Genomic DNA, 24657 nt, shown 5'->3' on the forward strand with positions numbered 1-24657 from the left:
ACATACAGAGATGAAAGGCAAAGTGCTGTGTGTTGCAGGGGGAGGCATAATGAAAAATAATCTAAAGGAGGAAACAGAGATGAAAGGAAAGAAGGAAAGTTGAGCCATGCACTAGATGAAGACAGTAAAATGAATTTTAATGGAAAGCCCTTCAGCTGGTACCTCCCAAAGCACCAGCGCCATGAAGAAGGTGGCAAGCTCGACAGACTGGTGATGGGAAATTGGATTCATTCCTGATGTTAGCTGCACCACACTTGGTGAAAGGCAGCAATAACCATACGACACCTGTTTGGTGACTTATAGGAAAAAAGTCCGTTTCAATCCAGTCTGTGGTAAACAACAGGTCACTGTTTACTGTGAGCAAACAGTGTAATACTGACACTGCTGTACTGTCAGTCCTGGCTGTTTCTTTGCCTTATTTTTTGCTGAGAAGACACTCTCTTGTTTCCCTAGTTGTGTGGTTAAGTTATTGCTGTGAGGAGAATTGCTCAAGAAATAGGAAAATGAAATTGTTCACAACATTTCTTATAATAAGCAAGTATGTAAAAATTTTTTTATTAACCATTCTTTATAAATACACCTTTGCCATGACAATAACAACAAATAAACAAATGTGCATGTTTTCTTCTAATTCTTAGGGAAAGTGTTGACTAAACAGCAGGAGAGTTGATAGTGTCTAGCCAGGATGTCAGGGAAAAGCTTGCATCATGTCGTATCAAATCTCTCATTGACTTTATGGCATAAAAGATCCTGCCCAAAACTAGAAACTGTTTTTTTTCCTGCCTTCTTCTCTGAGCTCTGGCATGCAAGGACTATTTTGGGGGGTTGCATGAGTAGTTGTTACTCTGTACCAAGGAATCTTTTGCTTCTGACAGGTGCCAATTATGCTGTGGACATCTGCCCTGGAAGCATTGAATCAAGCTGACAACTCATTTTATATCAATCAAACAACAACCATTTTCAATCATTTCCCATCCAGCTGGGACTGAATTTGCACAAGTGATCTATGTATTAGAGACATTACCAATCCACAGAGACATTCAGAACTGGGATTATGTTCTGTTTTCCCACAGAAAATCTTGCATCTGCACAAGAAAGCAACAATTTTTTCCACTATGCAAGAGGATGCTGATAACTCAATTTTGGACACTTGCTGCCAAACTCAACTTGCAACAGTCAACTCATGCCAGAATAGAAGGGGATTTTCTATGTCCAGGCTTGCCACATGCAAATCCTTTCCATTGATCCTCTAACTGATGTGAATCCATAAGGTAATACTGAAGTACTCACTACTGTTTAGCCACAGTAGCGGGCAGGTTTTTTGACAAACAGTTAGTAAATGTTTCTTTAATCCTGTTTTCTAGGTAGAAAATGAGAGCTGAGCTTATCAACAGAGCAGTATCAGGAGCAAGAGAAAATGTGATACAGAAATGTGTTCCAGATCACAATCTTTCATTCCTGTGATAGTTCATTTTCAAAGTGGTACTGGCCTGAGCCAAAATCTCTGCCTGCTTTGCTTGAAAAGCAATAAGGTAAGTAAGTGAGAGGTTACATATAATACTTTCTTCACAGCTCTGTATTTTTAAAAACACACGGTTAATCAGGAAAAATCTAGCAGCTATTCCATTCCCTTTTTGACCTGTTAAACCACCATGTTGCTTATTTGAACTTCCTTCAAATACTTTATTTAATAGAACAGTATATTTGGAGGCAATGAATTGGTAAAATGTTCTTCTGGAAAGGACCAAAATGTGCCCCTTGCTAGTGTTTGAAGTACATTTGCTAGCTGACTGGAGCTAGAGGTGACAACTAACCCACAGACCTTGGGAATATGGTTAGCAAGCCAGAACAGTAGGCAGGCTCACCTTCTTCTTGTGTTCTGTTGAGTGCTGTGCCCTGCTGTTTGCATAAGGGGACCGGCTTTTATTATTCTATTCTCTCCCCACTACTGTGCACCAGGGCAGCACAAAGCAAGATCTAGTGCTTGGCTATAGTATTTGCTTGCTAGCAATTGTTACAGTTAAGGCTGCGCTGAGACTTCCGTCTTAACCTGCTGTTCTCCCATGCTCATAATATTCTTTTTTTAAAAAAAAAAATCCCTTTCATCTGAAATATTTCATGCTTGTTATCAGCTGAAATATGATTTTTTTTTTGGCAAGCCTGAATAAAATTCATTCATTCATATTTGAATTATGCAAAGAAGGGGGTGTGAGGAGAAAGGTCTCTTTTTTTTTTTTTGCACATTCGTAGTTCACAAAAAAAAAAGCTGCATATTACAAGCTGAAACTTTCCAGGAGGCTAGTTTTGACTGAAGGATAGTCTTCATGCTAATTACAAAGAGAGAATGACTGAAAGAAAAATGAAAGAGAAAAATTAAAAATGACACATATTGTGATTAACTCATTTGTTTTGTAGGTGTGTCATACAAAAGTTCCATTGTGAGCCACTTAGAGGAAGTTTAAAGTAACAATTTCCTTTAAGTTACGATGAACTACTATAATTACATAATATCAATGTTTTGTACTGCAATTTCGCTAAGAATCTCCCTACGGAAGCTGCATAAGCTTTTACTTATACAAATGTGGAAGCTCACAGTGAAATCAGTGCAGAATCTTATGAATCATTAACTTTGGCCAGAAAGCTAGCCTGGGGAAGGGGGGAACTGGCGTGGAGCGGCAGTCACCGTCTCCAGGTCCCGGGGCTTTCTGAATGCCAGGCTGCTATGGAAAATAACTCAGTTTTTGCAGTTTGTTCCAACTTACTACACTGACCGTCAGGGACACCAAACCACTAAAGCTTTGATATTCTCTTTTCCTGGCTATATTTCCATATACTAGTGGACATAACAGGTTGCACATAATCTGATGAGCACCCTGTGGCACTCCATCGTACCGAAGGATTGCTTCGCCAGAGGGTACCTGGGCAGCAGAGGCTAGGAGTGTTAGAACAGTCTCCCATCACCACATGGAAGAAAGGTGCTGTGGTGTAACCTTCTGTGCTCTCATAAAACACCTGGAAATAATATACAAGCATGTAAATAAAGCAATATAACTGTAATTTTAATCATCTGAAAGCATAACTGGCAAGGGTTCCCATAGTAATTGCTGACCTTGTTCCATATGGAGCAAAGATGAGTTCAGAAATTCCCCAGCACTAAGTTCCCAGTAACCTCTTGGAGGCAAAATAAGGGCTGTTGGACTCAGTGCAGGACTCCTGATCTGTATTTTCCCCTGACTTTTGAGTGAAGTGAAGAGAAATGATATGTTTTTCCCACTGATGCTGGTTATTCTTACAAAAAACAAGTAAGTGAATGCTGAGACATACCAGGTTCTGTAACTAGGAATTTTAAATTGACCTTTGTTATTCCAGGTCCCCATTCCAGGGACAGAAGGTCTTGATCCAGTCACTGGGCAGATGGATGATACAACAATTGCTAAATAGAAAAGTGACGGCAGTGCCTAGCAGTCCCATGGCCACACAAAAAGCCCCTGGTGTTACTTACAAAGCCACCACTGGCATATGCTGATCAGCCCTCAGCTCCAGGGATCAAATGGACAAAAGTTAAACATGGTTCAGATTTAAAAGTTATCTATTTGAGTCAAAAAGGGAAAGAGCTAGTTGGCAGCTACAGGTACTAGTGAGAGTAAAAACATCTGCTGAGCTATCGAGGAAACATGGCAACTATTTTTTTCTGAACTCCTGATGTTGTACAAGTTGTTTTCTTAATGCCCCAGGAACCATAACAAATCTGCTAAAGCATTTTTCCTGCTTTAAGCTCATGGAAGTATAATGAATGGGATACAGTACACTGGCATTGTATCCCTTGGCTTTTGCCAGCCCTATACTGGTATGATTTTTATAGGTGCGTGTTTTACAGCGGATATTTCTTGCCGGAGGCCCTGTTTTGGTAGACAACTTGGAAGAAATGATAGATCTTGTATTTGATCCAGTACTTGCAAGTTATTTATGTTCAAAGTATTTTTAATAGTCTGTTATTTTCTCCATCAGCTACCTCTCTGATTATGTTCTGCAAGTATTCAAAGTATCTTCCTCTGAAAGCTGTCTTCCCACACCTGTATGACAGTTATCATAACTCCCGAGGATTGCTGTGCCCTGGACCCATTGACTCTAGCTGGATTTTTACTTGTCTATTTGATCCTTTCTTACCTTATTTACACCCTTGCATGCACTATAGTTCAATGACTGCAGTTTGAGCACTCCTTTCTATCTAGCTGAATAGTCCTCCCCAACACACCACCATCCTGACGTGTAATCACCCAGGAGACATAATCATTCACTTAGAATAAAAATAATTCTCCTACCGTTTGCTCCTTGCCTCCATTCTGCCCTTTTTCTCTGATTTATTACACTATATTCCTTATGGAAATATTTTGACATCCATTCCCTCTGTTCAAGTCTCGTACCCACCCTTTGAGGGAGTGCTTTGAACAGAGGAAGGCCAGGATGAGTGGGTATCTCATGTACTCACTCACCCTTTTATTCCAGTGTCATTTCCTCCACCTCCTCATTATATTCCTGAGCCCTTCCCCTCCTTCTAGTTTAGCTGTGCCTACTGCCCCTCCTACAGCTACCGGGTGTCCTCCCTTCCCTCCCCTGCCCCTCTAGTAACTGACAGAACAGATTTCCTCCCAGCCTCTGCTACTCAGGGTTGTGATGTGTATATAGGGATCCTGAGCCCCAGCCCATTATGTTCCCCACCTTGTCTAAGCTCTTTAAATCACTTGGCTCCAAGAAAGTTGCCACAGGACAGCACTTACCCACAGCGCAGGCTGGAGAGAAAGTGCTGTTAATGCACTGAATTCCTTCGTCTCCCATCTTTGCTGCTTAGTTAGACTGCAAGAAAGTATTTAGTGAGCCAGAGCACTGAAATTATTACTCTTTAAGCTTAGTCAAAATCACAGTGCCCCACTCAGTGCTGTACCTTCCACCTCTTCTTTATTGCTGCCATCATTTTCTCATGTTACCTTACATGTTGCCTGTTGTTTTTTCTTGTTATGACAAGTGTCCATCCCCACCTACCCGCCTCCGACTGCCACCCGCACACTGCACTGACAAGCAGAAAGCTCTTTATGCTGAGTATTGATCTAGGGATATGCACCAGCCCAGGGTGGAAGAGCATCTTTAATTTCTCGCTCTGCCGGAAGCATTTGATTCACGGATTTCCATAGTGTGTTGAGACTCAGAAAGTGGCTGCTAGTCACTAGATGTTGGTTGCAGTGCTGAGTCTGAATGCATGCTGAGGCTTCGCTCTTTCTGTGGCAATAAGCTGTGTGCTGGGACAAGGAATTCTGCACGTTTTTCCCCAGTGTGCAGAAGAGCAGAAATGGGACTGTGCTCACACTGACTTCCAAGCTGCTGTTCTTGCACTCTGGGACATAGGTTTCACCAGATTTTTCACTGATTTGTCACAGAAAGCTTCCAAATCTGCTCTCTAAATGGGACTGTTAGACCTAAAGAACTTGAATCAGCTTCATTGTTACTCAGGATGCGTGAGGTCAGTTTGGAAACATTTGGAAAGGCCAGACTGAGAACACCTCATGAGTGTCTGCGTTACTCTCACAGCTCCCCGGCACAGCACTTGCACGTGCTGGAGACCTCACAGCCCAGCATACCTTTTACTGGCCTCAGTGGGCTGAGCCTCATAGACAAATATACACACATGCTCCTCACTGCGCTCAGAGGAACACACAAACTAAACTCATTTCTGCTATTATAAATCTAGAAAAACTCCGCTACAACCCAGGAGATGGCTCTGGAGTCACAACACAGCTAGGAGCAGAATTATCTCGGTGTTACCAGATACCATTCGTTAGCCTACAAATAATGCTTGTATGCAAATCTGCTTTCCATTTTCAGTCTGTTAGATCTGCTTATGGACAGTAGATACACACAGCTGAACTGTGAACACAGAGACACTAATATACAGGGAGCCAAGACTTGTGCAGAACAGTTTCAGGCTTCAGAGGACACCAGAACACCAGCTTGGATTCAGCTTTTGAATTAATAAATGACATTCATCATTACAACTCATTTCAGCAAAACCCCACGCCTGAAACCGTCGAATTCTAAGGTATTTGCAGCAATGCAAAAACGAATTCCTTCTCCTGGCCCTAGGCCTTTTGCATCAAAGGCTCTGCAGGCGAAGCAAAGCAAAGGGCACGCAGTCCGCTGCCTGCAGGGCATCGCCTTCAGGGACCAGCTGCCTTGCACAGACATGGTGGCAGGCTGACAAGCTGCTGCCTGTAGTTAAACAAGTCAAATGGCACAGTTAAGGCAGGTACCATTTTCAAGGTACCATTTCACGCTACCATTGGCAAAAAAAAATCTCCCAGTGGAGCATAAGCGTCCAGTGGAGCTTTCACTAAGCTTCACGGTCCTACACATCCTTGTTACTTTTTGTTGGCTTTTCAGTGTCCTCGGCAGCACACTGCTTCCCTGCCCGAACGCCACAATAGAGTGTCAATAACTGTAAATCAAACAGCAACTTCATCAGAGCACAGCGAAGCCTTTAAACACCTCCACATGCAGATGGCACAACACATCCATGTGCACGTGATGCATTGCAGGTATGACCTGAACTTGGGAACGTTTTGAGATGTGACACTTTGGGTGCCATCCTGGTATTTCTGCTCCACAGGGAGCCCCACCAACTGGGGATTAGCACCTCAAAATTTTTCTTCAGTGAAGGAGGCTGACATAGCCTGTATATGGCTTCTCCCTGATGTAATTGCAGGAAATTGTCAGTCATAAATCTGGACATTCAGTGTGCATTTATTAGGGTTGAATAGGCAATAGTTAGCTAGTTTTTCTATTTTAAACCTTCCTGTGATGTACAGAATACAGTTCACAATTTTACTTCTTTCTCCTGTTTCTAGTAATTGAAGATTTAATTACTACAATCTATGCTTACCATGAAGTTTTAGGAAAATATAGTATTTGAAAAAGAGATATGTATTTTCTTTATTAACAAACAGAGTTGGATTTATGAATTTGCAAACTTACCACTTCAGCCTGAACTTGTAAAGCAGAAAAATTACTTTTAAATTAAGTTGACAGTGCTTTAGGATGAATTACTGATACTCTTTTTGGCTGCTGACAGTAATTTCCTTTGGGATATTCTTCTGGCTGAGAAGCTGTAAACAAGTGTCACAGCAGCGGAACATGAAACGAAGACAAACAACTAAAGGAATTACATCAGCTACCATAATAATAATTTTGATGCTGAATTTGGCTCCTTTCAGTCTAAAACAAATATGTTTATTTTTTTAGAATTGTATTTCTTTCATAATCTGTATTTTTCAAATCACTAATCCATGCTGAATGTATCCATGTGTATGTGTTTACTCTCCAAGAATCACTGTGTCCCCATCACAAGAAAAATAAAATAAAACTTTTAAAATCACCATAAAACTCTTTAATTTATTTAAAGTAAAAGCTGCAAGAGGAGGATTTTAGTTTTCCCTTTTACCCACCATATGTAGCTTTCTCTGGTACCCTTTTCCACAACTCCTTATAGTGCTAACTTGTTAAAATTGTATCACAATTTATATTATTAACAGGAGCCCAGGATTACATGGAGCTGTTTGCATCTGTTGGAGCATTTACGCAAGAGAGCAGCTAAACCACAAGCACCACCAATGGGAGGATTAGTGAGCTCAGAGACTCGTTTCTAGCTTGGAGTGGCTGCAGTTGGCTGCAGTAACTTCTGGCCACTGAATGTGCGTTTCTCCACATGAAAGTTGGGGATACTGAAAAGTTAATAACAGCATTTTCCAACTCCGTAACTGCTTTGCAGGGCGTATGATATTCCTTTCTGCTATGGCGATGCACGTGATTATGCACCTTGTGCAAGCAGTTACTGAACATGCAAACCAGGAAGTGAATGTTAAAAATCATTGCATTATTAAATGAGGAATCATATCTAATTTAATTAAGAGATAAATATATCCTTAATAGTAAGCAAATGTTGTCACGTGGTATCAGTTGTACTTGCATATCTTTTCCATCATTGGAGCACTTTAAAAACCTCATTGTCACACAGTGTGTCTCTCTGAAACAGGAAAACAAGGCTTTGTTCAGATGGTGAATCAAGCAGAGTTCAAAGGACGTGACCAAAGAGTATCAGCAAGTCAGTAAACTCAAAATGTAAGCTATCAATAAAATCACTAAGGAAATCTCTCACAAGGGTTGTGGTTTTTGCAGTCAGGTTGCAGGAACATAGAGCTCAAAATTATGACCCATCTGGCTGACTTTTCTAGCTTCAGGCTTGCCCTGCAGTCTGCGTAAAGGACGTGGAAATGTTCTTGGAGCTTCATGTAGTTATCATGCCTGAGCTGGCCTAACGACTGAAAGTAAGATGTTTCCAAAGAAACAAGTTAATGATGATCCAGGCATTAATAGCACACACTTGCCTTATCATGGTATTATTATCACTTTATATATCATTTTATAATTGCTATTATAAAATTTCTTTCTTTAATAAATCTAAAGATTGCAAAGAAGATATTTCAGAGAGAAAACTGTAGAATATTTAGAAGAAGTAAGCAAACATTTTGTTAAAATCATTTTTGGGAAAATAAAAGCCTTCAAGGATTTTGAAAAAGGCACAGTCCTTCTTTGTGACAGTGTGGAGCTTAAAGGAACTTCTACTGAATTCCACAATAGCTGCATTTGAAGGGCAAGCTGTGGGAACTCACAAAATCCCAGGCAAGAAGATTCCCCTTACTTTAGAAATCTATACATTTTAGACATATTTTTTCCATATTACTGTGCTTTGTGCTGTCATTTACATGGGTGAGTAAAGACTCGTAGCAATCCTACTGCTGACTTTGAACAACCGCACGAGATACAGAGACACAGAAAATCACCCCTTGATTTCTGAAGAGTTAAATTTCATCTGCAAACCACGTCAAGTTCCACTTGGAGTAAGCTCTGCTGTCTACTACATTTCTGCCACTGGTTATCCTTTCTTAAACTTTCTGTTTCTTCAGGAAAGACATACTTGCATTCTAGCTGTTAACAAAAGAAGGGGACAATCCTGAAATGCTTAGTCACTTTTATATTGTGATTTTTACTGATGCCTTGAAGGAGTGATAGAATCCTTTAGTTAACATAATTCAAAAGAGAAGGGGGAGGTGGAGAAATATTATATTAAATGGTTTTATATTGCTTTTACAACTGAATTGTTTTCAGTGTAATGTCATGCTCTTAGTGTGGGGGATTCTGCATGTGTCGTGAGTCTACAGAGGTTCTTGCACACTACATGCAGCTGCACTATTTGTCATGGGCAAAGTTAATATAGCAAGATGCTTGCTATGTGTTCCCTCTATTCTTAGTCCACAAAAACCACTGGGGGGAGGGGGGCAGAACCTGCCTGATAGCTTGCACGCTTCCCTTCTTTATACAGCCTTGTAAAACACTTAAAAAAACAAATTTTGGAAACACCATCTTTTGTACTCAAGTCTGTGACACCTGCAATTACAGCTCTATTACCTTTGCCAGAATGATTTGTCAACTGTGTTCTTTCTAACGCTTATAACACTGATTAAATAATGTTAAGTACCTGAAGAGGTCATATTCCTAACGGCAGAGGGTTCTTCAAGAGCTTGGTCCTTCAAAAGGGAGAATACTTTCTGCTAAGTCAAGTCCTGAGTATCCTCTGTTCTCAATGACTGCAGAGGAAATTTGGGAGCACTCCATACCAGGATATTCCAGAGCCAAATGCTGTCAGAAATTTTCCAGAGGCAAACTCAGAAGAGCTCTGCTATTCTCCTAATTTTCAAATCCTGGATCTTCTTTAGAAGTATTCTCCTTACTAAACTTTGTTGGTGTTATACAGTAACAGTGTGTTATTCAGCTCTTCAGAGGGGAACCATACCCTTGGGTTCCAGCTTCTTGCAGATGTATCCAGGAAGCAGAACAAGATTTTGCAAAATTAAAAGGTAAAAAAAAAAAGTAAAAAAAAAAAAAAAAAAAAAAAAAAATTTCTCTTGAAAAGCCTATAATGTGCTGAAACATGGGTTGTCTGGTTAGTGGCAAGAGAGGTAACTGAAGAACTGGCAGTGCAAGGAGAAATTCGGACTTCAGAGGAGGGAAATTGGAAGCTGAAGTAGGAGCACATCCAACTAAACTGAATAGGATAAAACTCGAGAAGAGGGTACAGATGTAGAACAAGTTAAAAGTGTTACACTATCAGTAAGCACATGAACAAAAATAGATGTTATAAATGAAAAGTATGAATTTAATTACTGTATCTCCTACACTACAAGAAAGACATTAACCCACTGGCGCAAATCCAGCAGAGGCTGGAGCAGGTAGCATGCGAGGAGAGGCTGAGGGAGCTGAGATTCTTTGGCCTTGAAAAGGCCAAGAGGGTGGGGGGATTTATTGCTGGCTAAAAATACTTCACAAGAGGCTACAGCGAAGACAGAGCCAGGTTTTTTCTCAGAGGTGCACAAGAGCAGGAAAGAGGCAACCGGCAGAAGTCAGGGCATGGGAAATGCTGACCAGGGATTAGGAAAATTTTTTTACCATGAGGGTGGTGAAATATTGGACGAGGGGCCCTGGCAGGCTGTGGCACTCTCAAGGTTCCTCCTCTCACGGAGTGTGACCACACTTAACAGATCACCAAGATACGAATGTCTATACTTGTAACATTAAAATATACATACAAGTATGGTTAAAACTTTGAGTGCTTATAAAACATAGAAGCAAAGATAAATCAACAAGATATATTTTTTTTTTGCCATGGAAAATCCTATTTTTTAAATAAATGCACTATTTGTGTACTGTTGTACTGGAGGTATTTTAAACTATCTTGACTTCAGCATATGGTGGAATCACTGCACCCATGTAAGATGTGTAGTCACGTATTGAGTTTATGGCAAGTTCTTTTTCTTACTAAGAAGCTGATCAGATAATTTTGGAAATGTATAACAAGTGTTTCTGATATTAAAGATGTGCATCTGTGAACACAGACTGTCAAAGGAAATGGAATATTCCAGTGAGTCTTTTCAGAAGTATGCCAGCAAATAGCATTGAAATATGCAATAGATATGTGAAGATATCAGTTTCCAGTCTTCAGATGATTGCTCAGCTCAAAAGTTAACCAGATGTGACTATGACATTTCCCCTTCTGTTTCTAATCAATATCTCATCGTATATATGGGATCTAGTTGTGTTTGTGTACAGACCCAATTCCAGAAATTGTTATGAATTACCTCATGTGTAAAACCTGCCTGACAGTGTCTGTGTGTGCGCGTGAGAGATGTAGCTTAGATTCAAGCATGTGATCTTAATTATCCTACACCCTTATAGGTTACACTATGGTCTCCTACAGCTACAGGAATTTTTAACTTAGCTCTACAACCTATAGCTCTCATTTTAATAATCACAGTATTCCTGCTGATTGTGCAAATTATATTGGCAATGAAAATCAAACACTTTTTGTTAGCTGATCTCGTGATGGCAATGAAGAAATACAGGTCAATATCAGACCTATATAGATTAACCTGATTCACGAGAAGACAGCAAAGTGTGAGCGCTTCCAGGATCTGCTACTCAGTCATGATTCTGCAGTCACAGCAGAATCCTTGCTGAACTCTGCAATTCACAGATTATGCAAAGGGACTTTATAGCCCAGTAAATGCAATTTTGCCATTATTAGTAAAAAACCAACAAGGTTTGTATTGTCATGACAGTGTAGGGTCTCAGCAATTCCCTGGGTTTGTCTGGGCCTAAGTAGATTTTAACTTGTTTTAGCTGTGATAGCAATGTGTACCTCCAGCTGTGAGGTACTCTTGACTAGATTTGTTTTAGTTTAACTCTAGTTTACAGTAATAACAAATGGTTATTCATTTGTGGACTGAACTGCCTATAGCTCTAGAATAAGTCGCAGAGAAGAGTGCACACAAAGATGATACAAATCAGTAATTTAATCACAGTAAGCTGATAGTGTTAAGAAAACATATAAAATTAAATCCAAGCAGACACCAGACTGAGGAGAAAGACATCCCCCTCCATGAATACCACACTCCTCCTGGCCATGACTCATCGTAATACTCCCCCATTCCTTTTGAGAAATACCAAAGTGTCAATCTTAAGACCCAAAAGAGCACTGGAGGAGTAAGCACAACACTAGAGAAAAGGGAAATTTTTGTGTAGCAATTTTAACTCTATTTTTAATGAGGCCTTCCTGTGTTAATTAAGTAATTTTGACTGTTAGACTGTCTACAACATTATTTGCACAAACAATAAATTCTTAGATCCGTATATATTGTGCCTTTTACCAATACCTTTTTTGCCAATAAGAGGACTTTGAGTGTAACACTACATCTTAACATCACCGATATCTTTAAGGACCTGGAAGCTGAAATAAACACCATAAAGATCACTGAAGCTTTGGCCAGTTGCAGACAATGCTGCCGTGCTCTATTTTCTCATGGACAAGCTGAATAACAGCAATCCAGTGAACTAGCTCTCACTCAAGGTCACCACTCAGGAAGAGGTCAGTGTGTTTTCGTGCCACTGTTTTAATCTAGCGCTACCACTGGCTTACACTTTTCTTCCCCTCCTGTTGCAGGCTGTTACTGTTGTACTTCACAGGGCAGTGCAGCGAGCAAAACCCTCTGGCAATGTGAGGCTGAGTGTAACAAACCCAACCACCTGCGTTACACCCTCAACTATCATTTACATGAGTCTGTTTGAAAGAGAAAAGCTTACTTTCACAGCCCAGCCATCTCTCCTGGTACAGCATGAACCCTGCACGAGCTCCCATTTATGACTCTGTGTGTGTATACCTGTACGTGTGCCCCTGCAGCCCACAGAACGGTCCTTTGCCTAATGATTTTCAGGCCTCACTTGCATGCCTTCCTGCTTCTCCACTGTAGGGTAGGAGGGAATATGGACAGGTTCATGTGCTTCTGCTCAGGTCTCCTTGCTGTAGCTTGAGCTGTTTGTGCTGCCAACCGGCTCTGCTAGGCCCCTGGAAACCTCCTCCTTAGGCAGCGAATGTCAGTCTGAAACATTTCCTACAAACTGAGTTTGCTCTCAGCCAGGCCAGGCTGCTTTCTCATTAAGGACAGAAAAGCGTGATTTCACAGACGTTGCTGTGGCTGGGGAGCATCAGCATCAGCTGATTTTCTCACTCTCCGCTATCCATCCTCATCTCAAACACCGGGAACCGCATCTACTTTCAAAGTAGCTCTTCATGTCCTGAGTGCTGCTGCCGCATGTACACATTCCTCCTAGAACAAGCTGAATGTATTGTATAATGATCTCTGATCTAGCTTAAAGTGCCGTCTTTTCCTTCACTGCGTTTTGTCTGTGAGAAGTACGCTGAGTCTTGTGCAGCTGTGTTCTTGCTCTTATTTGGCACAGATCTCTTCTAAGTTTTGCACCCATACCAAGAGTTTCCATCTTCCCTTTGAAATGAGTGATAAATGGGTACAGAGCAGAGGAGCCCAAAGCCTGCACAGATGTGAGTCAGGACTAGGATGAAAATACTAACCTAATAAAAGAGGCTTCTTTGTCTTCCAGTGCATGTGCTGTGAACCAGAAAGAGAAATCCCAAATGGAGAAGGGAAAGGGAGGACAAAGAAATTCAGATTCAGCTGCTGACCCTACTTGTTTTCAGAGCACAGAGTATCTACTGTACTGAACCATAAATCAGGCAATCAGTGAATTCCTGCCCCGTCTCCTCGAGGTCATCTGGAAGTCACCTACAAGCATCTCACACGAAGACATGCGCAATGGCTGACTCCAGCAAGGTGCCAAGCACCTTCTGCTCTGGTCGAGGTTGGGATGCTCGGAATGGTCACCACCACGCACAGCTTGACCCTGCCTTTATTTGATACATTTCTGATTGAGCTGTGTAAACAAAATACAGTCCTCACTCGGAAAAAACACACTATATTTATTACCTAAAAATTAACTGGGGTTACAACAATTGCCATTGTCAGGCATGCCAGCCTTTAGAACAGATCTAGCATTAAATCATGGATGTCTATAGGGAGTTCCCTTGGATCATTTGATCAAATTATGCTCTTAGAAGTACACTTCAAAAATGTCATCCTGGTGGGGGAGGAAAAGAAAGAAAATAAGGCAATGAAATGAATGGAAATTTGGAGAAATGAAATGTTGTCTCATGTATTTTGACATCAGTAGGTTTGCCAGACAGATCAGCTTCAGATTTCAGATACAGCTTAAGCAATATCTGACTTGTGCAAAATAAGCTAGTCCAAAGCACAAGCTACTTGCTATCCATTTTCTTGGCTTTGCCCTCTTGAACCATTTTACAAGTTTATTTACATTATAACAGCTCTGGCCATGCTTCCTCCGTGCTTGAGGTCCTTCCCCGGGCCTTGGGAAGAAAGCTGGCATCTGACAACACGGCCAAGTTCTGGCCATAGAAGTGCTTTAAGTAACAAGGTGGGCAGGCAGCAGCAGCAAAGGGGGAAAAGCTGAGAAGATGGAGAAATGAGAGACTGCTAAAATAATCAGGTATAGACAGCAAGACGAAAGAGCACTGAAATGCCTGAAAGGCTGGGACAGAGAAATCCCACTGCACCTATTGTTTAATCGTTCCCTTGCTTTGCAAACAGCACATTGTAGGCGCCTTTCCTTCACTGACATCTGCTGCTGCATCCTACTACTTTCAACAATAAGACATCAGGCATAACTGGGGGATCCATGGGGTCTTTGGCATCCGCAGAGAGTTATAAAGAAAAGATGTTCTCATTAGGGTTTTGGATCTTAAACTGAGTTTGCTGAACCAGAAGGTGTTCGGTGGTTTTGGTGGTGTTGTTGGGCTTTTTATTTGTGAATGTGACAAATTTGACTGTGAAGCCTAAGAAACATTTTCACAGATTCTTTTGAAACAGGCTCATGGTTTAGTACTGACTGTCTAGCCTCACAGAACATGCTGTGACTTGATTTTGCAGTATTATGATGATATATTACAGCACCAAGTAATAGAGATTGGTGTACTGAACTCAGGTTGGAGAATCTAAACACCCACCCTCTCGTTTGATTTTCCTAAATCTCTTTCTGACCCAAGCATCTAAATATCCTTAGTCTGATCATGTTCCACACCTTGACCATATGGTCCTCTACAAGAGAACAGCATAATTCTAGGCAATTAAGGCACTTGCCCATACCCATTTCATCTGCAGATCTTTGGAAGTGCAAAGAAAACACTGGATGGGGAAGACTTGCTAATGCTGATAGCGCTTTAGATCACTTGATAATCTTTTTCCTATGTTAGTTATTACTGAATGGAAATCAAACGCATGCATGTTAGGGCTAGGAACAGATGGCACTTCTGTTCTGTGAGGAAGAAATAGGGGCAAAGGGGCAGCAAAGTTGAACCTCCCCCCTTCCCTGTCTTACCAGGATTCATTGTGTTGCCCTCCTGTTACAGTTGGCTGTGACTCTTTCTTGTTGTAAAGAGATGTCAGAAGTTAGAGAGAGACAGACGATAACCTTAAATCCTTTACTGCATTTTACCAGGATTCTGAGAAAAAAAAATAAAAAAATAAACGCCAGCTGAGGGAGTTGGAAAATGTCAGTGAGGCATCACACAAAGAACTTGATACATTTGTTGACCTTTCTTCTTCCTCCACCCTTCTCCTCTAAGACGGATTTAGTAGTAGTGGGTGCTTAGAGCTACGAGAGCTTGCTTAAAAATAATTTAGATGCTATTGTCTGTCTGCCACTCGGAAAACATAGCTGTTTCAATGAGCCCCTGCTGAAACGGAAAAAAGAGGGTTTATTGAAATGCCTCCAAAAATGCACCAAAATTTCATTCTTTTCCTTGTCGGCTGAAACCCGTCTTGTTCTTGCCTTTACAGTCTTTTGTTTTATTCTTTTAATTGCACTTTTATGTTCACAGTTTTTTTCATTCTTATCCCCTATTTTATGAATGGCATGTGCGGTATGAAGAGCCAAAGGCAGAGATGAGAGGAGAAGTGTTTTGAACTGACTAATTTGCAGGTAAGAAATAAAGCTCTTGTAAGGTGGTCCCAGGGGTACCTTCGCCACGAACACTGTTTGAAATGACATGTAATCTGGTACATTTCAAAGGCAAAACATTTCCTACTCTAAAGTATCTTCATGAGCCAGGGTTGCTTTACCTGTTTCCAGAGAATAATAAACTCCACTGGGGACAAGAAAACTCATTCCCTCTCTTCTTAAAATTCCTGTTCTTTTTCAAAGGGGCAATTGCAGCCAACAGTTTATTTCTGTCCTATCTTTTGCTCCTCTGATGGCTTATAACTCACTGCTCACTACTAATACATAGCTGAACGCACTTCTGGGTTAAATACCAAGTAACAGAACAGAGCACGTCCCTGTACAACTCCATAAATAATGGTGTGGAACTCTCTTTTTGTTTTTTACAACAGTGGAAAATTTACATCTGGTTCTTACAGACTTCTAAAATTTTAAGCATTTCACCACATATCTTTGATCTGGCAATTTCTTAATAGAAACTGTTCTAGAGAAATCAGTTAACTGACCTTGGTATATTGTATTAATACTCTTTCTCAGCACAATTCAGTGTTTCTAGCCTTGTTGACATACTAAAAGGCTACACAGAAAAGTCCACATTTAATTTGTGAAGGCAGACATTTCAGAAAAGCCTTACATTTAGAATTCTGTCCATATTTCAATGAAGGTTTAACTGGTCTTGCAAGCTAACACACTTAATCATCATGGAACGGATCCATGTACTATGAGGAATGTTTCTATATGTGTATGATTTAAGCTTATGAAACCCAGTGTCTGTATTGCGTGGTTTTAGAAGCTTTAAAAATGTTTTAAATGGGGAATTTGGCTACAGATAAAATCCAAAGCTTTTGCGAAAATAAACACCGGTGAGTATTAAAAATCTTTTCTATTAATTTCACAGCCATTCTGCCCTAAAGCTTTTAGTTATGAAAAAAGAACCTGACGCTTTGTGAACTCTCTGAATTTACATTGACCACTATTTCAACAGTTACCTGATTTTCTCTATAACTCTACATGGAGAGAAATCAGGGTACAGTGTGTCTACAATAATGATCCTACACACTGCTTTTTAAAAATCAAAAGCTTTAGTTACATTGATTTTCAAAATCCATATGCTTGTGCTCAAATGTACTGGCTCTACATCGTATTTTTTCAAGTGTAGACAACAATGAATAAATTTTGTTACCTGAACAGAGCTACTGAAAGCTCCTGGAAAGCCCAAGCAGAAGCGATGGAGTTGGATGTCCAGAAAAGAGAAATTTCTAAAAGAATGAAAAGCAAAAAGTTCCCTCCTGAACCCAGTAATGATGTGAGACAGCAGACTGGCCGGGATGACTCGCACTGTCAGTTTGCATTACTAGCCTCAGCCTTTTGAAGGACAGATTTTGCACTGTGAGTGACCCTAACATGTGTTGTACTTGGATCTCTACCAAATAGAAGTCATGATAAAATATTATGCCCCATAGATGGGTCTTACACCTTAACTGTTGTTTTCCCCAAGGCTCTGTCAACTGTAATTCTTAATTTATGGGAACTTTGCCTGAATATGACCTAGAACAAAATGTGTCCAGTGTTCACAAAAACTTTCAAAGAAGGTAGTGCTGTTCCCCAGTAGTGTTTATCATCTCCTGGACTGGTCTCCTTACCGATTCCGAACCATCAGATTAGTCTGGACCAGACCCTATTACTAACAATCATAAGAAAACACGGCATTTACCATGAAATAAAAGAAATTTCTACCAAATTAGTTAGCAATACCACTGGTCTTAGATATTCTTACTACTACAACCAGAGAAATAAATGAGGCCTTTCCATCACCGCTGAGTGCTGTCACATGTTTATGCACAGACGGCATTACATCTGGAACACACACTATCCGATGAAAGTTACAGTGCTTGACTCAGACAGCTGCCTGGGCAAATGCTGGCTGCTTTCTGAAATACGAGGTAGCTCTCTGCTCTTCTGCATTTTACTAGTGCAACTCATCAACCTTGCATAAGTATACTTGGGCAACAGATTTGACCCTACTGCGTAGATAGGCTGAAAACTTGCTAACCCTCCTCTGACCAAACCACCTCCTAGTGCCAGCGTAAGGACTTCTGCGGAGCCCCTTGTACCGCCTGTGTGCAATGTTACCTTTAGTGAGACATTAATTTCATTTCTTATTTTTTCTTTAAACAAATCAGCCATATATTTCTAACATATCCACTTCCGTGTGCATTGAAATATTTATATAGGCAATAGGTAGGGATTCCATTAGCAGGAATCAATTGTTCCAGTTCTGGGTTGCTTTTCAGACACAGCACTATTTTGCTAATATAGAATACCTAGCCAGAAAGCAATAGAATAACCTAGCTCAGCTGATTTATTGAAACTATATTTTTGAGGGTTGTTTTTTTTACTTTAGTGACTCATGGAATGTGGTGCCATTTAAACCCTGGGTGTAGAACACATGCTTGTTCGAACACTTCATTTTTTGGCTTGAAGTAGTACCATATATTGTTCTGTTTAGGCAAGAAGTTTGAATTTACCATTGACTCAGGAGAACTTCACAATGTATCGTCTGGGTCAAGGACAGGAAGCTGTAGCAGAAATAGCTATGGAAAAAGCATCAAAAGAAGGCCACTGGGTTACACTTCAAGTAAGTCACAGCTCTTCATTACGTCAGTGCTGCATTGCAGTGTTAAAAACTGAAGCTTTTCAAAATAACATGTGCCTAGATGAAAGAGTACTAAATAGTGATTTAAAACTTCCTTTGTCTTCGCCAGAAGGGAAGCACATAACTTCATCTGTACACGCAAGTATCACTGAATATCACATAAAAAATGAATTGCAACTATCTTGTGTGTAGGGAGTCAACTAACGTATTTTCCCAAGCATATGATATCTGATTTACTAATTTATTATCCATTAAAAAAAATCCTTTAGTAAATAAATGTGTAGCAAAAAGAATTGTTACGCTGTATAATCAGATGAATAGATACAAACAGGGAAGATTGCTGTCATTATGCAGTATATTGTGCTAAACAGATGCACACGATTTTTTTCAAATATTGTGCAATATCAAACTGCTTCTTTATGTCTGGGTTTTTCTTGTATCAATAAAATGTTTCATATTTCAAATCAATAGCTCACTGGGAGGCCTATTTTTTCTTCCCTTCTCCCCCCTCCCTCCCCATCTCTGAATATTTATTTTGTAGCAGAGTGACTTGACACATTAGAGAAATCACTGAAGAAATCCAGGGAAGGAAGTCAGCAGGGTGATTGGTTTTGAGTGTGGGGAACCTGCCCCTCTTCTAAAGAACATCTCATTCCAGGGGGCATTTGGGAAACCTCCTATTAAAATAACTGATAAACCACTACCTGAAGTGCTGCCTGATCACCATGCTGCGCTGGATAAATTTGACCAGGCAAGTAAAACACCACAGAAATAAAACTTTAAAAATGTGACTATTAAACTTCTGATTTTAAAGCCACTTGAAATGGCAAAGTCACTAAAAGCCTTTTCAGGATATGCAATAATAAAGCAGAATGCATTTAATTTCTTAAAGGTTTGTTCACATAACCTAGAGTGAAATAACCGCACATCTATCATCAACAAAAAAAAAAAATACCAAACAAGAAATTACTTCTTTTCATTTTAAAGCATCATGTACAGCTTCTGGTTACAAACACATTTGTGTGCACGGGAAACACAGAATTTTCAGTCACTACAGATAATTACTGTAGCACAGAATAAGAATTTATTTTGGTTAGTCTAGCTTAGTTTGCTTTTTCTTGAAATGCGAGACCACACTTTTCTGTGTCTCTGGAATATCTTTTACATATTCTGAGTACGTCGTGCACCGGAATTAGGTCTTCAGCGGAGGTAAATCAGCGAGGTTCACTATGCCAATTTACATTGCTAAGAATTTGCTCCAAAATGTTTGGATCGTACGTATGAGGAAAGAGTGCTTTGGCTGCTAGGTTATCATATTTTCCTCTGTTCTTTTAAATCTTTGTTTTGGAAGGCTTTTAATAAAAACAAAAGATACACACAAACACAGGTGTATACAGGTAGTAATTATAAGCGATTATCAAAGATATGGTCAAAGAAACCAAGTATCTCTTTGCAATACGTATCTGTACTAAAGAAAGAGCATCCACCTGAATGCTAAGGAACTCACCAATTACAAAAAAAAAAATGTTTTTCGCCTGTCACTCGAACAGTGCGGTCTGAAAAACCTCTGCAAAAATTACAGAGGCTTTTCTTCTTTTCCTCTAGTTTAGAATAACCCCTTCCAGCCATAAAAAAGGGAGAAATTGCCCGCCAGCGGCACGGCAGAAGGCATGTCCCCGTGTCCCCGTGTCCCCACGGCCCCCAGAGTGCTGACGGACGCACAAAGAGAACCGCCGCCCGCCCGGGACACGTTTGTCACCAACTTCTGGCGGCGGCTCGCTCCGCCGGGCCCGCTCCCCGCGGCGGGGCCCGCTGACGGCCCCGCCGGCCCCGGGCGGCCCCTCCGCCCCGCGCCCGCCCGGCGCCACTCGCGGCAGGTGCGCTCGGGGTGTCGCGGCCTGCCGGGCCGCGCCGGGCCGCACCTGCCGGGCGGCTGCGGGGCGTCGCGGCGGGCCGGGCCCCTCCGGCCGGAGGCCAGGCTCTGCCCTGGAGGTCGTAACCCCTTCGCTCCCCCGCGGCAGCCCGCGCTGCGGTGCGAACCCGCGGTACCTGCCGGGCGCCCGCGGCAGCCGCCCGCCCCCGTCCCCGCGGCGGCCGCGCCGCGCCGTGCGGCGGGGGGGTGCCGGGGAGCGGGACGCGGCCGGAGCGGCGGCGCGTTCCCGGAGCCAGAGCGCCCCCTGCCGGCAGCTGCCGCCGCCGCCGCCCGGGCGTACCCTCCGGTTCCGGCCCCGGCCAGGGCCGCGGGGCTGCGGTGCCGGCCGAACCCTCGGGGGTTTCCTCTCGCACACGTTTGTGTTAACGCTAGAGACAGGGCGTACGAGGTTCCCGGTCACAGCCCCAGCCCCACCACTGCCAAACACCCCGTGCCCGCGGGGGAACTTCCTAACCCGCCCCCCACCCCAGAGCCCCCTGCTCAGGCTCCGGTGTCAGCCCCGTTATTACCAGTACAGGAGCCATCGAGCGTTGCTGGAGCCGTGTCAGCAAATCAAGGCACGTACCGCACCTTCTGCCGCAATGTGCACTCGGAGGACAGGGGTGTGACACGGGCAGAACCCAGCGCCGGAGGCGACAGACCTGCGGGGCCGGAGGCGACTCGGCCGGCTGCAGCCACCCTCGGCCGCCTGCCGAGCTGGGGTTTGGTGCCCGGGGAAAGGAAATACAAGCATTGACTGCCATACTTTCTTATTTAAATGCCTGCAGGTACACTACTCTTTTTGAGGAACTACGTCTTAAATAGATTTAGCTGTTTAATAAATCAGCCCCTGATCCGCTGCAGCGGTGACCTCTGATCCCTCATCAAAGCAAAGATTTCTTGTAATGCTGCACCAGCAAGGCTGCGGCCGAGCAGCGACACTTACAGAGTGTCCGTGGACGATAAAACTATTTTGGTAAGAAGGAGGCAAAAAGCCCTCTCCCTTCCATCTCTGCAGGGCAGCTTGTGACCACCACTGCCTGTAGCAGTGGCCTTGCCCAGCGGCCGGAGGGACCCTCACTGAACTCAGCAGTTTGTCGGATGGAGATGGGCGGCAGGTAGCAGGCAGCACCTACATCTCTGCTTCCCAGCCCATGCCGAGTGCGGCCGGGACCATCCTCACCTGAGAACACATTTGCCATCTCATCTCCTCCTTCCCCCCACCCAGCCCTGAGCAAGGCAGGTGCAGAAAGCTCCTAGCGCCACATGCGCGGGCTTCGTACCCACCCTGTCCCTGGGAAAGAGGCACGTCGAAGAGGAAGGCAGGAGTGAAACAGGCCCGTACGTACATGGCAGCAGACCGTGGGCTCCCGTCTTCCCTCTCCTCGGGCGCCAGTGCCCCAGACAGCAGCAGCTCACCTGCCGGCAAGCCCCACACCATCCCGCAGCCGTGGCTCTCTGTCCCCAGCTGCCAGGAGCCTCCCGCTGCGGGGAGGAAGGAGAAGCATCTGAGGAAGGAAGGGGAACAAAAGGACGAGATCAGAAAAAGAAATAAAAGAAGGAAATGTAGTGAATCGTAAAAACAAGAGGAGGAATTTTCCCGGGGGAAGAGGGGAGGAGAGGGAAGTGCCATTTATAAGAGCTTTTTTTTTTCCCCTACAATTTCTGCAGAAATTCTGACAATGCACGTGCCCATTTTCCCTTTCCCATCCCACACAAACCTGTTGTTATTTTACTTTCATTATTTCACTTTGTTGCATTAGAAATGCTGAATCATAAAACGAGGGTTAGTGAAAATGGTATTTATCTTACAGGAAGGAGCCTCGCGTTATTTTAAAGATCCCTGCACTACCGCTGCTGTTATTATTATCATCATCATCATGCATCTTGGCAGGTTGAAAGGTATCTCAGAACAGTAAGAATGCAGCAGTAATTTAACATCCCACAGCAGTACTTTATAAGCATCAAATAACATTTTGAATTTTAAGTCAGTACAAGTGTAAATAAATGGATGTACTCCCACATGTCTGTTGTTTTTAAACTTGTGATAATACTAAAATATTTGCCTCACAGCTTTGAGTTGCAACAGAATTTCAGCTCATACATACACATGCGTGTGATATTGAATTAAACCATTTATCATTCTTTTCCATAAAAGACACGATTTGGCTCTCAGCAAACCATTTGAAACAGAAATTATGATGATGATACTACAGCTCCATTTTATTTTATGGTAGTATATTGATTGTCAAATAGACAATACATGTATTTTTGTAATGGTCTAAAAGAAGATATTCTGCCTTTTTATTTTACAGTCCTTATGCTATTACTCACTTTCATTTCAATAAAGGATGGCATTTTTCAGAGATGCTACCATAAATTGCTTCATTTAATAAGTTGCTACACAGAATAATAATGTTACACCAGAGAGCAGCACTTTGTGATTTGGAAGAAATAATATTTTTCTTTTAAAATATTTCTGTCTCTTTATTTTTAAATTAAAATTATCTCTCTGCTGTTTTCTAACTGAAGAATAACCTGATTATTAGAAATTTTTTTTTTCTTGCAAGCATCAGAACTTGGATGTGACATAAAGAGGCTAATTAAAATGGGGAACAAATTAGATTAATTTCCACGGATATAAAAGTGTTATAAAAGTCTTGTTCTCAACAATAACTCCATAACCAAACAATTTCATTTACGCCCAAGCAGGTTCCTTATTCTGCCTAGCGAGGATTGCCACCAGTGTCTTGGTGACAGGGTTTTTATTATTTCTTTGACAGTTTGATAGGAAGTCAGTGCTTGCTTCTGGGTTTGCACTCTCTTCCAACCCGGATTAGGAAAGTTACCATAAAAATAGGGATGAAATGCTACCTCCCCAAAGCCCCACCCGTTACGGCCGCACGCCAGTGTGGAGGTTGCTTTTGTAACAGCAACCGCAGACAACATGCTCCATATGTTATTAGAGCTGCAATTCAAATACTCAGTCACTGGGAAGGAATCTCCCAAGCTGTGGAAGACAAGGTCAGTCAAAACATAGAGCAGGCTGCAAATTTGTCACAAGACGGTGTGATGCTTCTGGTTTTATGGTTTTTTTTTCTCCTGTGGCCACCAATTTCAATAGAATTAAATATTTTCATACCTGGTTTTTTACAGGGATTCAATCTAAAATTTGTAATGAGGGATCTCTAGTATACATGAGACATAAATATATGCATTATTTTGCGCCACACGGAAAAAAGATCTTACTGGAGTGTTACAATACATTAATAGGGTTGGGCTATTTAGGATCCTTTGTCAGGTTGCAAAATGCCATTATTTGCAAACTACAAGGCAGAATTTGCTTTTCTTCCTAACAGCATGAAAAGCTGCTGCACAGGTCTTCCACTCCTCCATTTCACAGGATAAATCCTTCATATCCTTCATACTATGACACGAAGGCAGAACTGCTTTCATTGCATAAAGCTAAGATACACAAAGTTTATCATTTCCTTTACATTATTGCAGAAGTGGGTGCACAAGACATTTGCCCCATGACAACACGGTATCTCTCAAAGGTGAAGGCAGAGCTAGAGGACACACAGAAAAAAAAAAAAACTTTCACAGAAAAGTAAGGTCAGATATTTTATTCAAACGGCAGCAGAATGCTCCTCACATAAACTGATTTGTTTTCCAGAATATGAGAGACTGGATCTGCTGATATATGAGGTAAGGCATTCTCTTCAAGAACTTAATTTAGGTCTGAAGAGAGGTGTGCTTTGCTTTACTAATCTCAAGGGATTGCATGGGTTTAAACACAGCATCAGTGTAGATGCCAGTAACAGGCCGTTGTGAGTGATACTTGGGGAGCTTTTTTCTGATTTCATTGATTAAAAAATTGTGCTTTCATAAACTGCCTACTCCAAGCATGTAACTCACCTCTGTATATCAAATAATTTGTTTAAATTTGTGTGAAAAAAATTATCATGAAACTGCTCAGGAAATTGAAATACTCTCTCTCTCAAGATACTAGGAAGCAAAACGCAAGGCCTCTGATTACAGTCTGACTCCCGTTTCAGTG

At 41.9% G+C, this 24657-nt stretch overlaps 1 long non-coding RNA gene across 3 annotated transcripts; it reads right to left on the bottom strand.

The window, feature by feature from the left end:
* Positions 1-539: 539 nt before the first annotated feature.
* On the bottom strand, positions 540-17382 carry LOC137667474 (uncharacterized). 3 transcript variants are annotated; one of them, XR_011048799.1, is made up of 5 exons: positions 17213-17382; positions 15409-15532; positions 4779-4854; positions 2919-3012; positions 540-2348 (listed from the first exon to the last, which is right to left on the bottom strand). It is a non-coding gene; the product is annotated as an uncharacterized lncRNA (long non-coding RNA). The 3 variants fall into 3 exon arrangements; XR_011048798.1 differs by having other exon boundaries at positions 2893-3012; XR_011048797.1 differs by having other exon boundaries at positions 540-3012.
* Positions 17383-24657: the final 7275 nt, after the last annotated feature.

The sequence above is a fragment of the Nyctibius grandis genome, chromosome 9 (genome assembly GCF_013368605.1).
Source record: "Nyctibius grandis isolate bNycGra1 chromosome 9, bNycGra1.pri, whole genome shotgun sequence".
Classification (NCBI taxonomy): Eukaryota; Metazoa; Chordata; class Aves; order Nyctibiiformes; family Nyctibiidae; genus Nyctibius; species Nyctibius grandis.